The sequence below is a fragment of the Anas platyrhynchos genome, chromosome 1 (genome assembly GCF_047663525.1).
Source record: "Anas platyrhynchos isolate ZD024472 breed Pekin duck chromosome 1, IASCAAS_PekinDuck_T2T, whole genome shotgun sequence".
In the NCBI taxonomy this organism is placed as follows: domain Eukaryota; kingdom Metazoa; phylum Chordata; class Aves; order Anseriformes; family Anatidae; genus Anas; species Anas platyrhynchos.
Genome location: NC_092587.1, coordinates 140,475,377 through 140,489,912, shown reverse-complemented (window position 1 = coordinate 140,489,912; position 14,536 = coordinate 140,475,377). Strand labels below are relative to the sequence as shown.

The window sequence follows — 14,536 nt, the reverse complement described above, 5'->3', positions numbered from 1 at the left end:
TGCTGTGGTTCCTTCATGGCTTGCACTTGAGAAAGTCTCTGCAAGGTAAAGAGAGGCGTGTGGGTGGTGGAAAATTCCCTTTCTGCCTAAGTTAGCTGCATGCATTCCTGGGCCGCTGCTGTGGGGAAGGTTTTGGAATTAAATTATCCTCTTAGCAGCAAAGCCTGCCATGCCCAGGCTGGTGAGGGTAGAACACTCCCTCCCTCCCTCACGCCGATGTGTTCTGCTGACTTCGGTGCAGCCTCGTATAAATCTCTATTTCTGGGCTTTTAATGCAATTGCGTGCAACTGAGCTGTTGGTTGGTTTTCCTGTGTGTGGCTCTAGCCTGGGGTGCCTTGTCTCATCGCCACCAGAGCGCCTTTGAAAGGTCTGCAGCCTGTTTTGCTGGGCAGCAGCAGAAGTTTCCTCTATGAAGGGAGCAGCTTTAGTCATGCTGCTGGTGGCAGCAGGCCAGTGTAAGATCAGAGATGGTGCTTCTCAGGGCTAGCTACTGTAAAGTCATTATTTTCCCTTTCAATCCAGGAAGGAGTGAAAAGGAAAAAAGCTGCGTGTAATAAAAAGAAACCCTGCTGGTAGAGATTCCTGATTATTAAACCCAAACAACATCTGGATGAGCAATGCTGAAAAAAGCAGCGAAACTCGCTTCAAAGCCCCCGGAGGTGCTGGGCTCCACGCTGAGTGAAACTTGCTGAAGCTTTACAGAAAGTGTTAGAAAAGCAATGTGCTCCCGTGCCTTGTGTATCTGCACACCCGAGAAGCTGCTGCTGACAAAATGCACGTGGCAGACCTAAAACGTGAAGTATGCGCTGTAAATGTCTGCGTGAAATCAAAAAAAGGGGGGAAAAACACTGGAAAAGAAGTAATTAAAAAATAATCCTGAAGGTCACACACTTGGAAATGCAGTACCCACCTAGCTGCCATATACACTGCTTTGGGATTGTGTAAATCATTTCTCAGCAGCTCGTGGGATGAAAGTAAGTTTTCACACAGGGTGTACATGGACCATGCAGCACCTGCATACCCTCTGGAAAGCTATTTAATACTGAGAACCCAGCCAAGGCTCCCAGCCATGCCGAAACAAATGGATCTCATCTAGGAATAGTGTATGGCTATGCTGGAAGCTTACAAGAAGAAGAAAAAGCCTTTGTGGAATAACTAGCTCTTTCAACAACTACAATTTAGACACCTACTGGGATTTAAGAAGTGAGAACATTTTGTCTTATTGATCTTTCTTTTTTCTTCCTCCTTTCTGTAGCCTTTCTTTTTTATTCAGTTTTCTCTCCCTTGCCCTAGGAGGTCTTTGGGTGATACGCAATAGCATGACACGTCGTTCTTCTCCTGTCAGCTGGGTGGGAGAAGCTGTAGGAAATACAAAATGTTCTCTGTAATTTTTTGGGGTGGACAAAGAGGAAATTCAGAGCAGAGAATTGTTATCAATCGCTTGTGGTGCTGGTGGTGAAACATCCAGATTGCATGAGCTACTAATTAGGTCTTTCATGTGTTAGTCAGGAATTGAGTTAAGGAAAAATTATTGCTGTTCTGTTCTGTATTTGGAAGCTTTGTTCTTATGTTTTGAATGAGTTCCAGTAAGGTTTTACAAGTAAATCTGAAATGTGCCATACAGCAGCTTCTTCTTGGATCTGCTTGTTCTACTCTCATTCTGCTTTAAGTGTTGACTCGAGTAAGAGTAGACTGTTTGCACTTACTCTCTTTCCCCTCTTTCCATCTTTCTTTGAAATTGCCTACCTTTTGTTCCTTTCAAAAGGCAGCGAGCAAGAAGATGCAGCAAACATTCTGAAGAAAACAGGACTCCAAAGTGCGTCTGTACGTGTATGCTTCTGTCTGCCTCACAAGCTGCTTTCATCTGCCAGCATCTCTCCTCCTTTCATTGTCTTTTCAGTCTAGCTCTTTGCCAGAAAGCCTGTCAAGGTATGTATTTGTGATTAAAATTACACATTGAGAAATGTGGGAGTAAAGGGGTTAGGGAAAGAGTTGCAGCAAGAAAAAAGGAAAAAGCAGGAGATGTCTTCCACATCTGTTTCACCGTTCCACCCCATTTGCTCTGTTTTTTATGCTCTTGCTTGGATACTTTTGGGACCCATTGGTGTCTCAGTGTCATTTTCTTGATTTGGAAGTGTTAGAATTGCATCTAGAAGTAAGAAACAGGAGAGGGGGAAGCTTGGGGCAGGGGCTTTCCACCTTTTTCATGAAAATGAAAGCAGTGGCAGTGCATTGCTTTGCTCCTCTTGAGTAGCAGACGGCGTTAATTTCATTTTTCTGGAAGCTGACCAGTGAAAACAACAGAACTTCAGGCAGGTTTTAATCTCAGCACGCTGTTCGAATACATCTCTGTGTAAGTCATTTCAGTAAGTTGCTTTTTTTTTTTTTTTTTTTTTTGTGGGTTTACAATTGATTTAACAAGCTCTTTGAAATACCATTCTGATGGAAAACAACTTCAGTGTGTTACTGCTGTCACCAGGTAAGGAAGGGTCTATCGTATATTTGCTTGCCTGATAGAGAAAAATCACTTCCTTAGGTAGTGATACCTTTTTTTTATTGTAATCCTCTTACTGATGGATTTTGGGCTTAAAATACAGCATAGCAGATTTACTTTGTGCTGTCATCTCCTGTACAAGAGTACTATTTGCAGAGTTCTTATATTTCTGTTGTTTTGGGGCCTCTTTTCTGCAGTTTCTGATAGAACTGCTTTGGACTTGAACACTTTACATTGAAATTTAAGGAAAGTGTGTAAGCTGGTCCATCGGTAGGCCAGAAGGACAATGTGAAGCCACGGTGGACTTCGATGCAGAGCTGTATGCCCGTGGTGTAACAGGGCTTTGAGAAAGCTGCCACCTGACTGCATGCATCCAGCAAAATATTGCCAGTAGCATCCCACGAATGTGAATGTGGTGAATAAGGCCATGGAGAGACCTCATCTTGCCCCCTGCTTCCAGTTCTCCTCAGTGGTGATCGGGGGATCCAGCAGAGATGTGGAAAGGGGCCACTAGCCTTCAGGTGGGCCGAAGGGCCTACCTGCTGCATGGAGAGCAGGGCTGCTGGCCTGCTGAGCCTAAGGAAGGAGAGGGGGATTTATTGCTCTCTAAAACTGTACCGGGGAAGATGAAGGAGTGATGGGAGAAGCTCATATCTAGACAAGGATGAGGGCCAAAAGACTACTCAGTCATGAAGAGAACCCAGTCTGAGCTGGCCAGAAACCAGAAGGACATTTCCCACCTTGAGGCTCCATGATGCCATTTTGGCGTATACGAAGGAAGCAAGTTAACATGGGGGTGCTATGCTACTGCCCGTTGAAGCAGCAGATTTCACATCCCTTCTGATCCTTCAAGTCCCATCTCTTCTCTCCAGCCAGTGAACCGTGGCTGTGAGCACAGCAGAGCGGTGTTGGGGTGCGAGGGGTGGGAGACCTGACCAGGAGGAGGAGGGTGAGCAGAGGCAGATGGGGCTGATCTCACACGGCTGAGTACGCTCATCCCACTCTCATATGCCAGGATATAGCTGTTGTCATCCCGGCCTCTTTACTTCTTTAGCCCAAGCTAATTGTAGCTGGAGATGTTGGAAGAAACGTGAAGCTTTGTAAGGAGACAGTGGTATGAAGTTAATTGCCTGACTTTATTTCTGTGGTGTAAGTCTTACGGTGCTACACCCTGTCCATGTCTGAGTTGGATGTCTGACACAAACAAGTGTGATTTGGTAGGAAAAGAGAGAAGGAAGAGCATCATGGAGTGACTGCTTCATTTGATCAGCGATGTAGTGGCACCCTTTGCGACTACTGTGCCTCCTTTAAGTTTCTGGGAGCCCCTGTCCTCCCTCCCTAATCCAAGGGCGAGGTAGGGCAGCACACCAAAACTGGGTTTCTGCTCCAAATCCAGATCCCATCCCTGGCTGACCAGGCTGACTCCAACCCTCATCGTGGTCCAGGCATGCAGACATCCTTGTGGTAGGAAGAACCTCAGTGAGGCACTGCTGCTGCAGGCTCTGCCGATGCTGCTCAGACAGGTACAGCCTCCTCAAAATGAATCACGAAGCTTCAGTCCTGCTCTTCTTCCCCGTCCCTTACAGGGGGAATGATGAGCACTTGCTGTGGACGGGTGCTGCTGTCGTCAGAAATGAAGGAGCGGTTGCTGGAGGGACAATGCATCAAATCAGATTTATTGGTGACTGCACCTTGCAAACAATATTTTCTCTATAAGGCCATGAGTATTAAAGATATTTGTAATGTGTTTAGAGAAGGTGAAAAGCTCCTATAGGAGATGGAGCAGGAATAAAATATTAATGGCTCCATTATCAGCAGATACTTTTAAAAGATGATTGTAACCTCTGGGTTCAATCACGCAGGGTGAATTTTTAGCATGTAGGCTGCCAGCGCTTACCGCTAATGCGGGTTGCACTGAATACTGTCAGGGGCTTAATTTGATGCATTATTTTAATTTTGCCCTGGCACACAAACGATCAGAGGTGCATGTGTTTGCAATCAGTGCCGCAACCTAGTGCTCCAGACGATGAGTGATACTTTCATTAGCCACCGGAAACTTTAACATGTAGTTGAGGGCTTTCTTCGCAATATTTTATTCTGAAACGTATTAAGTCTGCTTTGCACTTTACTTGGCAGAGAAAGATTTAAAGCGCTGAGTAATCCTTCTTCTGCTGCCCGTTCTTGTGCCCTCTCGGTTTCTAGCCCGTGGTCTCCATGAATATCATATGATTTAAATACACAGGAGAGTGCAGGAATTGGTGAGAGTCAGGAACCTTGGGCTCTGTGGGGTTACTTGGGTTTTGCTTTGTTCAATGCATGTGTTATTTGTGGTGACTTCTGCAAGTGGGACTGGATCCTAGAGCACCTCGTCTGCAACTCTGAGGAAGTTAGGACGGTCTTTAGGCATTTGGCTGAGGCAGTTTCCTATATGGGATGTATTGCTGAGAGTGCCAGCTGTAATTAGGCTTTCTAAATACTTTCTTTTTAAATCTCTGGCTCTGATTGCCTATAATTTAGGTAGTCTTGCATGTAATCAGGCTGGCATCTCCTGTAGCAGGTGCCTACCTTAAGCTAGCTTGTTAGAGGCTGAAGTGGTTGTGCCATTTCTGGGAATACCATTTGTGACAACTACTTAGGTTGTGCTGTGCCCTTGATGGAGGGGAAGAAAAACAAAAAACAACAACAACAACAACAACAAAAAAAAATGAACTTCACTGTGCTATCCTTTATTATTATTATTATTTGTTTATTTGCAAGGGATAACAGACTTACCATTCAGTGAGAAGGTGAGGTCACTGCTTGAAACGTGCTTTTGTTGCTTGTGTGCTAAAGCCACTGGAGAAGTTGCAAGTCTGAAGAATTCAGGCCACACAAACTGCGAAAAGCCCTAGTGTCTAAACTCTTCCTAGCGAGTATGACCTGTCTCGGCCTGCAAATGGTGAAGAAAGCTCTTCCATCAGTCACTGCTCCTCACTGCAGGAGCCAGCAGCAGTCCCCGGTGCCAGACCCAAGTGGTGGCTTTCCCCTGCCCTCCCTGTCCTTAGCACAGTTGTTGTTGCATTGTCACGTGCTATTGTTTTCACAGAATCCACGTCTCATTCATTGCACCGGAGAGATTGGTGCTCCTGTCGTGAAGAAGAGTAAGATCCTGTAGTTCTGCTTGATCTGTTCCAGCAGCTAGAAGATGGGTACTGAGAGAGGGGAGAGGACAAAGATAATCTTACAATCTTGTCAGCAGTTGTCACAAAAGTTTTGTGTGATGCTAAGTAAGTGATCTAACCCTGACTTCTCAGAAATGGTCACTGACAGGTTCCTCATTTGCTGACCTTGGGATGTGACTTGCACAAGCGCTGTCTGTCCGCAGCTGCAGCTGAAGTCAGTCAAGGCTATAGACTGAATACAAAATTAAACCAGGTTTCAGGTAACTCAGATGAAACTCCAAAATGGGTGGCCATTATTTCCTTAGGCTTTCTGATGTCAGATTTTCACCTATAAAGCTGGGTTAATATGTGTTTCTTCACCTCATTGGCATTTTAGGAACATAATTGCTGGCAGGAAAACTTGCTGGCAGCCCAGGGGTTACGTGGGGCACCTTGTAGTCACCATTATCACATCGTGTGACAGCATGCACATTTCCCTAGAGGCCAGTGCTGCTGCATTAATGATGGCTATGAGGGTATAAAATCACTGACCCTCTAGAGAGTGTCTATTTAATATTTTAGTTCAGGTCGGGAGCGCGCCTTTGAAATGAAGCTCAGGATTGACCCTGCTTTGATTCTCTGGTTCGTGTGCTTTGGTCCTGGGGCACCAGAGGTGGGCTCCTGAACTGAATCCAAGATCACCTGAGGTGTCCTACTTTGAACAACCCCTTGATGCCAAGCTAGAGCTAGTCTGAAGGGAAATGCCTTGAGTGTGGATGCAGCTTCCTCTGCACATCCAGTCCAGTCAGACTCTGTCCTTGCCAGTGAGGATAAAGCCCTAGTATCTCTTTGTAAGCTCATACCTCTTTGTAAGCTCATACCTGTTTAGACCGCTCTAATTTTAGCATTACTTAACTCTTGACCTTGACTTTGCAGCCTCAGCATTTAAGGAATTTGGGGAGGAAGGTGTTGGTGTGGGTAAGTGTGTGCAGTGACAGACTGGGTGTGTTTCTTGAGGGACAGTCACACTGGTTCACTCTAGTGGTGAATATGTGAAAAGCACGCGCTAAATAAAGCCACGATACACAAATTCCTTCAGTATGATCTGAATTTCAGGAAAAAAAAAAAGTTTGTCTCTGTTCCAATATGATATGTGTATTAGTGCACTGCAGAAGTGTTAATGTACTGCAGGTGTTTTTCTCACAGATCTTTGGGGCTGGATGGGATTAATTCAGAGGGAGACGTGAGTGCAAGGCTGCTGCCGATCATCTACAGAGAATCATGGAGACCTGCCGCGTGGTGGCTAGAGGGATAATGCTAATGACCGAGGATCTAGGGAGCAACAGTCAGCCAGCCTCCCCTCAATCCCTTGGGCAGCGAGGATCGCACAGCACGTGCCCCAGGCATTCATTTTCAGGCTCATGAAGTTGCCAGGTGGCAATCAGCATCAGTCAGCACGGATTTACCATGTGTAATCATGCCTGGTTGGCCTGATTGCCTTCTGTGCTGCAACAACTGGCTCTGAAGACACGGGGATAGCAGTGCACGTAATATGTCTCGTCTCTAAAATGACTTCTGACGTGACCTCACACAGGATCCTCACTTGAAAGCTGAGAAACATGGGCCGGGTGAAGGAACTGGAAGGTGGGTTGGAAGTTAGCTGAACTGCCAGACTCAGAGGTAAGTAATCAACAGCAGGACGTCCAGGCGGCACGGCGTAACACGCAGAGCCACACGGGGTCAATACAAGGGTCAGTGTCAGTCGATATGTTTGTCACTGGTTTCAGGTGATGAGGCGGTGCGCACCTTCAGCTGTTTTGTGGCTGGCATTAAATTGGGTGTCCTGGATGGTAGAGCAGCACTGAAAAGCCTGAGGACTGGGCTATCGGATATGCAAAACCTATCTGGATGCAGCAACCTGCTCGACTGAGCCTCTTGATCTAACTTTGAGGCTGCCCCTGTGTTCAGCAGGGTTTGGAGTATGTGACCTCCAGAAATCCTTTGCAGCCTTAAATGTTTCATGATTATGGCCTGGGGAGGCAGAAGCACAGTTCTTACTTCTTACTTTGTCTTTCTCTCCTTTTCCTTTCGAAAACAGGAGTTATACAGAGGAGGAAGAACCTATGGAACATGCCTGTTACAGCTCCGTGACATTGTCAACACAGAAGGTGAAATGCTGGCCAAATTTCATCCATTCCAAGTGTGTTAGGGAGACTTACGTGGTCCTGTCTGCTGCTAACCTTTCCTCTCCAGGTGATTAATGTTCTCTCTCACCAGCCCCCCTGGACCTCAGATCCCCTATTTGAGGCACAAACGCAACAACGCTCGCTTAGCTGTTCTCCTGACCTCCTTACCTTGTTTTTCCATGAGCACCTCCTTACCCTGGCAATGTGATCTCCTGCTCACACGCTGTTTTCAAAGTGGCATACACTGGGCGTGACGTGCTGAGCAAAACGCAAACAGCAATTTCACTTGTCAGGAAGTTCCTCCGGCTTGACAGCTCACGCTGTTGACTCACTGGCAGGTTTTTCACCTGGAGAGCCACTGCTACGGGCCGAGTGTTACCCGTGGACAGTCCTGCTCGTGTACCTGAGCTGCACCGTGCGTGTGCTGTGCGTTTCAGAAGCACGCAGCGAGCGTATGATGGCTGCTAAGCCTTGTATTGATTCTCGCTTGGCACCCACGTAGCAACTGGGGCGTTCAGTGTGTGGTAGGAAAGCAACCCCCTCTGTTTGTTAATAATACTTGCACAGAAGGTGTGAAGGTAATGAAACATGCGTGGAGAAAATCCTTGTAAATGTGTAGTGGTTAGCTTCTACCGTTATTGCTCATTGGCCCTATGGGGTAGATCTTTTTTTTTCGGTTTGTTTTACAGGCTGGGAGGAGGTCCAACATCGGACCCTGGAAACAAAGAGTCGTTTTTGTTAATTAAGAAAAATGCTTGAGTTCTAAATTAAGTCAGAATACTCTTAAGCTGTCCTGCTGTGAATGCTTTTTTGCAGATCTTCTGGCAGGGAGTCAAGTGTTGTCACCACTCCTGTGCCTAGTGTTTGCTATTTCGGCATGTATTCAGGGATTTCTGGTGAAGACAGGGCAATATTAATGCCGCTGCACAAGCCCCAAGTGAAACTTCACCCAAACATGGGCACGGATTGTGTCCAACCAGAGCGAGTGCAGAGGGGCTAGGAAAAAGTTGTGCTAGGGATTTGTCTCCTGAACTGGTACAGAGATTATAAAGAGACTCCGTAACCATCTGCTCTGACTTTCTGCATCACACAGCCATTATTAATAGTCCCGAAATGATTCTGTGTTGACTGAGGGTGCACGTTTAGGAAGGTGCACGTTTAGGAAGGAGGAGGAGGAAGGATTCTGACCTGAATTTACAGAAGTCCATTAATGGAGAATTCATCACAGCCCTTAGTAAAATGTCTTAGTTTTAATTACCTTCACAGTTAATTACCTTCAATTATCATCACAGTTAAGTATTTATTATTTCTAGTCCACACTTTCTTCAGCCTTCGTCTGTCAAAACTTGGGATGCTTCAATTTGCTACAGCCAGGAGACTAGATGTGATATCATTTCTGGAGGATTGTGGACATTACTATAATGCTCATCAGAGGTGGGAAGAACTGGGACTGACCTGAATGGTGGGGTTTTTGCCTTCCCTAATTTTCTCACATACGTCACAGCTCATGTAACCTTCCACGGAGCAAAGCTCTGTTCTTGGCAAGGACTGCAAACGCATTGTCAGCTTTTCAGCTTCTTTGACCTCATATGTCAGCCCCATGATACATGGGCTCAAGAGAAATGGAAAGGGGAAAATTAAAAGACAAAAAGAAAAAAAAAATGAATTGCAACACTGTTTCTCTAGCCCTCTTTCCAGAAATTTGCTTTAAGAATCAAATCAGGTTGGCCGAGTCTGGGACAAGAGAAACATTAGGAGCGATTTTATTCCCTCGTGGCATAAATCTAAACCACTTGCATGCTATTGAGAAGACATTTAATTTTGCAGCTGTCTGGCAGCAGCTTGTATCTTTCTGGAAATCACCTGCATTTACTCACGCTGAACGGCACTGTTGTTTGTTCTCCTTGACCTCACAAAACAGAGATGCGAGGATTAGATTTCCAGACGCTGCAAGCCTTTTTCTCAGGGCCCAGTTTGAATTTCAGGCTGAAATGATCCATTTTGCTGGCTATAGCACACCTCGGAACTAATTAGTCACAAACGTGGCTGTAAGTCGTTGGTGATGTTTGTCTGGGTTACGTTACCTGGCTAGCTGACACCGATTCCCTGGTACTTGAAATCTGCTGGCTTTGTTGAAGGGTTGGGCTTGCTACCCCACCTAGAAAAATAAGGAAGTTAAAAGACGCCGTCTAAATAAAGTTTGTAGAGGATCTGAGCCAAACAGTCTGGGGAGCAGAGGCGGCTAGAAGGGACAAGAGAGTCATGAAGTCTGCAGATTACAAAATTCATAAAAGCAGAAAATTGACGTGTGTACGTGCTCAAGGAGAATCAAGGTAGACTATAGGTCGTGCACAGGAGGAGCTGGAGAAGGGTTTATTCTTGTGCTAACATAGAAATTCATGGTCAGCTTTTGCAGTCAGCTGTTGGTAGTCCTTCCTATGATTTTAAAGGGGCAACTATTTAAAGTACATCGCCTGGTGGTTCTTAAAAGTGAGTACCACGTGCTTCTGACTGAGAAACTACAAGACTTTTACTCATCCAGTTGTGTGAGTAGAAGAATGAGCTTTACGTACGAGCTTCCCACACCTTTGAAAGCCATACTTGGTTCTGCTTAGACCCGTTCATTGCTAAGAACAAATTCCACTGGAAACCTTAATGGTTGTAACAGTTCTTGTACTAAAAATCTCAGTGGAAGAGAGATCCTTGACGTGTTTTTACTCACCCTGATCATGTCTGCGTTCATTAAAAATTACTTTGAATCAAAAGGGCTCCAAACTCGCTATCCTTATTTTTGTACTTTTTCAGTTTCTGAAGGTTTGTTGTTCGGGAAAGCTGTATGCTAGGTAATGCACCGCAATTGAAATTAATCACGAAAGTGCTTTTCCCTCTTTGTTTTACTTTTTTTCCAAGTTGTTAGCTTTAACAGGGGTGATAGTGTTATTATTACAGTGGCATTCACTTTCCAGAGTTCTCCTTTAGCTACCAGACAGCACGATTCACAAAATAGCCAGTGTCCATTGTTCGTGACAGAGTTGATACCTACGTTTTGCTTGCACAGTCCTTCTGATATACAGAGCTGCTTTCAGTTATTTCATTAAAGAGATTGAAGTTTTACTACTGGCTTCCTTAAAATCTGTATCAATCTTAGACCTGATCAGTTCTTGGCTGGATAACACCCTATTATTCCGGGTGAAGGTATTGAGTAAAGCAGCATGAGGGATTTATCTTTGGTGCATCTGAGCCAACCTACACACACACACACAACCTTATCTTTGCCTGCCAATTCCCTAACATGATTTTGTTAAGTAAGTAATACATTATTCCAGTGGAGGCAGGTTTAAAATAAATAAATAAATAAATAAAACAAAGCATTTTATCTTTTTCTCCTCCTCTTCCATTCCTCCCTCTTTTTGGTCTTGAAGCTGAACTCAGTATTTTTTACTCACAATCCTCTCTGCTCAGAATCTTGCTAATTTCTTTGAAGCAAAAAGACATTCAGGAAGACCTCCCAACCCTTTTTGAAGGACTCTGTTGTGGTTCGGCCTCTGTGGTGCTCCTGCCATGGGAGCTTATAATTGCTTGACATCTTCAGCCTCTCTTTCCCCAGCAACTGCAGCCTCTCATCTCCTGCCTTCTCTTATCCTTCTCCTTATTCTTTCCTTCAGCTTCTCACCAGCCTATGTGGAAAACATCATTTCTTGCACACACCACACAACAGACTGACCAGCCCCTCTGTGTAGGGCACTCACTGCCTTTCCTGCCTCCTTGCCCTTCACCTCCGAGCATGGTCAGTGTGCTATGTAAAGCCACCAACTTTTACTTTCCTCTCCCTAGGTCCCTTCTAATCTCTTTTTGTCCCCTCTATGATGTGTTTTGCTATTATAACATCATCTCTGGAAGTTTGATGACCGTTGTCTCCTCGTGGCCATTTCTTTCAGGTCCTAGTCCCTTCTGTGCTTGGGCAGGAGGATGCTGTCCCTCAGGGCTGCTCTCAGCTTTCCTCTCCAGAGCACATCTGGGTGATGTCAGCCCCAAACACAGCTTTGGCTACTATCTTATTTCTCCCCACAGCTCAGAGAAACCCTGATGTCCTCCTGATATCCCTTGGTGGGTAGCTAGCCATGGCCAACAGGCGAGATCTTTCCACACTTCACCACAATTGCCTGTATCATTGTGCTTCTTGTTATTCAGACTTGTAGCCTTGGTTTCCTAGGGTTTGGCCCTAATGTTCACACTTTGTCTTTATTTCTTTATTCCTTTCCGCACTGTTTTCTAAACAAGACCTCACATCTGTTCACACTCCTGTGCTATTTTCCCAGTCTCAGCAATGCTGTTCCCACGGGACTGGCTCTGTTTTATCTGAGGTGCCCATTCACTAAAAAGCTGTTGAAACCTCCTGCCCTGTTGGTTATTCTCTTATTCCTCTTCGTGTCCTCCTACCGCCTCACCTCTTCACAAGCAGAAACCTCTCTTGGTCTCCTCCATAACTTCATTCATCCCTCTTTGCCAGGTTTTTTGGCTCTCCTTGGCTGAAGGCAGGGGCAAACAGGACCTTTCCCTGGTGGGAACCCCCTCACCACATAACCTCACTCTTCATCTCAGCACCTCCTAGAGAAGCCCAGAGCACTGGTTTTCATCCCCGGGGCAGCAAATACCAACTTTCTTCTCAGCTGAGACACTTGGAGCCAGCCCCCCTTCAAGCCCCCCAGTGACCATCCAGTGACCTGCCCTGAACACGCTGGATGGAAAACCCTAACCCTAACCCCTGGCCCGGCCCGCTGGATGGAAAAACCTAAAGCTCTGACTCAAAAATAGAGATGCCCTGGAAATTTATCCCCTCGGCCGCACCCTGCAGGGCCAAATGGCTGACCTTTCAGCTGAAACAGCTGCTCTGCTACGGTGACCCAAAGGCAGCCTTTAATCAAAATCTGAAGAGCCACTACGCTCCCCTTCCAACGCTTGCCTCTGCCAAAAAAAAAAAAGACAAACAGTCATTGTTCAGGAGGTGGAAACTTGCCTTGTCCTGTCTGCTCTTGACTGGCAAAGAGTAACAGGCATGCTGTTATTTTGCTATGTGCTCTCCAGTTTTTATCCCCCAACCTGCCTGTGCATTTTGTAGGCTCAACGCTTTGAGGGCCAGGGATGACACTGGGAGGCCTCTCATGCTTGAGCTGGTTATAGCAATGAGGTTCAAAGTGACTGGCAATCTGTGAAGGGCCTACGCTGAATACCCCACTAGAAATCACTCTAGGATTAAAACAGGATTGCTGTAGCATGGTAGCGTGGATCCCCGGTGTTCCCTGAGCTGGGGTCGTGAGGAGGGTGATCAGTGGTTTCCAGGGGCGATGAAACACCGAGCTTCCTTCCACCTGGAGGACTGTGATCTCTTTTCTGCCTCGGCACTGTCAGATCTTCCTAATGTATTTCTCATCTGACCCACATTTAATTTTGTACGCATAATGTCTGGGAGTTTCAGGAAAATGTGTCATACGCTGACTCACAGTGAAGAAGTGATCAAAACAGGACCAGAGACTTTCTTGCGGGCAGAGCGGTGTCTCACATCTAGCTGACGTTACCCACCTCGCTCATGCTGGATTGCAAGCAACCAACAGCTAAGAGTATTAAAGTGGGGAAAGAAATTCATGCCCGAGGTCCTGCTGTGCCTTTGAGCACTCCTCACATGAAAACACTCGTGCTGCTAATTAGCAAGGGTAGGTCCTGAGCCTCATCACACAAACCATGGGGAACCATGGCCGTAGGATGCTTGAGCAAAGCAGACTCTTAGAAAAAGTGTTTCAGAGCACATGGCCTCAAGGAAGGCTTCATGGTCTGTGGTGTCGCACCTGCATTGTCAAGCTACAGGGGAACCCCTTCTGAAATGGGGTGAAATACTACATATCAAGGGTACTTTTTTGCTAATAACAGTCAGAAAATGAGATGCCCCTCATTGCAAAAAAAAGCACCAAGTGAAAAGCGGGGTATAAGGCTATATGTACACAAAAGTCGAGTGTGCCAAGATTGAGATAAAACATCTGAGAAGATAATTACGTCCTTGCAGGACAGTACCTTGAGATGCATGGATCCCATCTGCATTTCCATGGCAGCACAGCTGCCTGAGACCTGTTTGTGCAGCAGTGACAGGAGAGGCCCTGGAGGATGCTCAATGTCCCCTGTGCCACCCAACACCTGCTGGCAGGAGCACCCACGCCGGGTACGTGTTTGGGCCATTAGCTCCCAGCTGGATCCAGATGCTGCTGAGCTGAAGCACGTGGAGCAGAGCAGGAGCAGGGTTGGGCTGTGCGAAACCCCACTTAAAATAAAAGAGATTGCAATGCTGGTGTAATTTCACCCATTTTCCACTGCGGGTTTGTTTGCAGAGCACCCTGCAATGGAGCCCGTGCACCCAGTGGTGGAGGTCGCAACAAGAAGATGTCCTGCTCGAGCACTGTGCCTTCCGAAAGCCCTGACAGCACCAGCAGCAGAGCAAAACAGAGGTCCTGCTATTTCACCAGGCGTGTGAACCAGCACAATGGAAAGTATTTGGGATATTCTGAAAATCCAAGCTGACGCGTGGCTTACCCAACGAGACTGAAAAATTCCCTGCCTCTACGCTAGGGAATAACAGAGCAGTTGAAGGGGAGAGAGACCTATTTCAATCGAGCTAACCACAGCCACAGCATTTGGGACGGCAGCTGCTCCCCAGCCCACTGGGGGC

General features: G+C 46.3%; 1 long non-coding RNA gene across 1 annotated transcript; it reads left to right on the top strand.

Annotated features, from left to right (window-relative positions):
- Positions 1-4,680: 4,680 nt before the first annotated feature.
- Positions 4,681-9,483, top strand: LOC140000656 (uncharacterized). Its single transcript, XR_011805755.1, has 2 exons — positions 4,681-7,315; positions 7,734-9,483. It is a non-coding gene; the product is annotated as an uncharacterized lncRNA (long non-coding RNA).
- Positions 9,484-14,536: the final 5,053 nt, after the last annotated feature.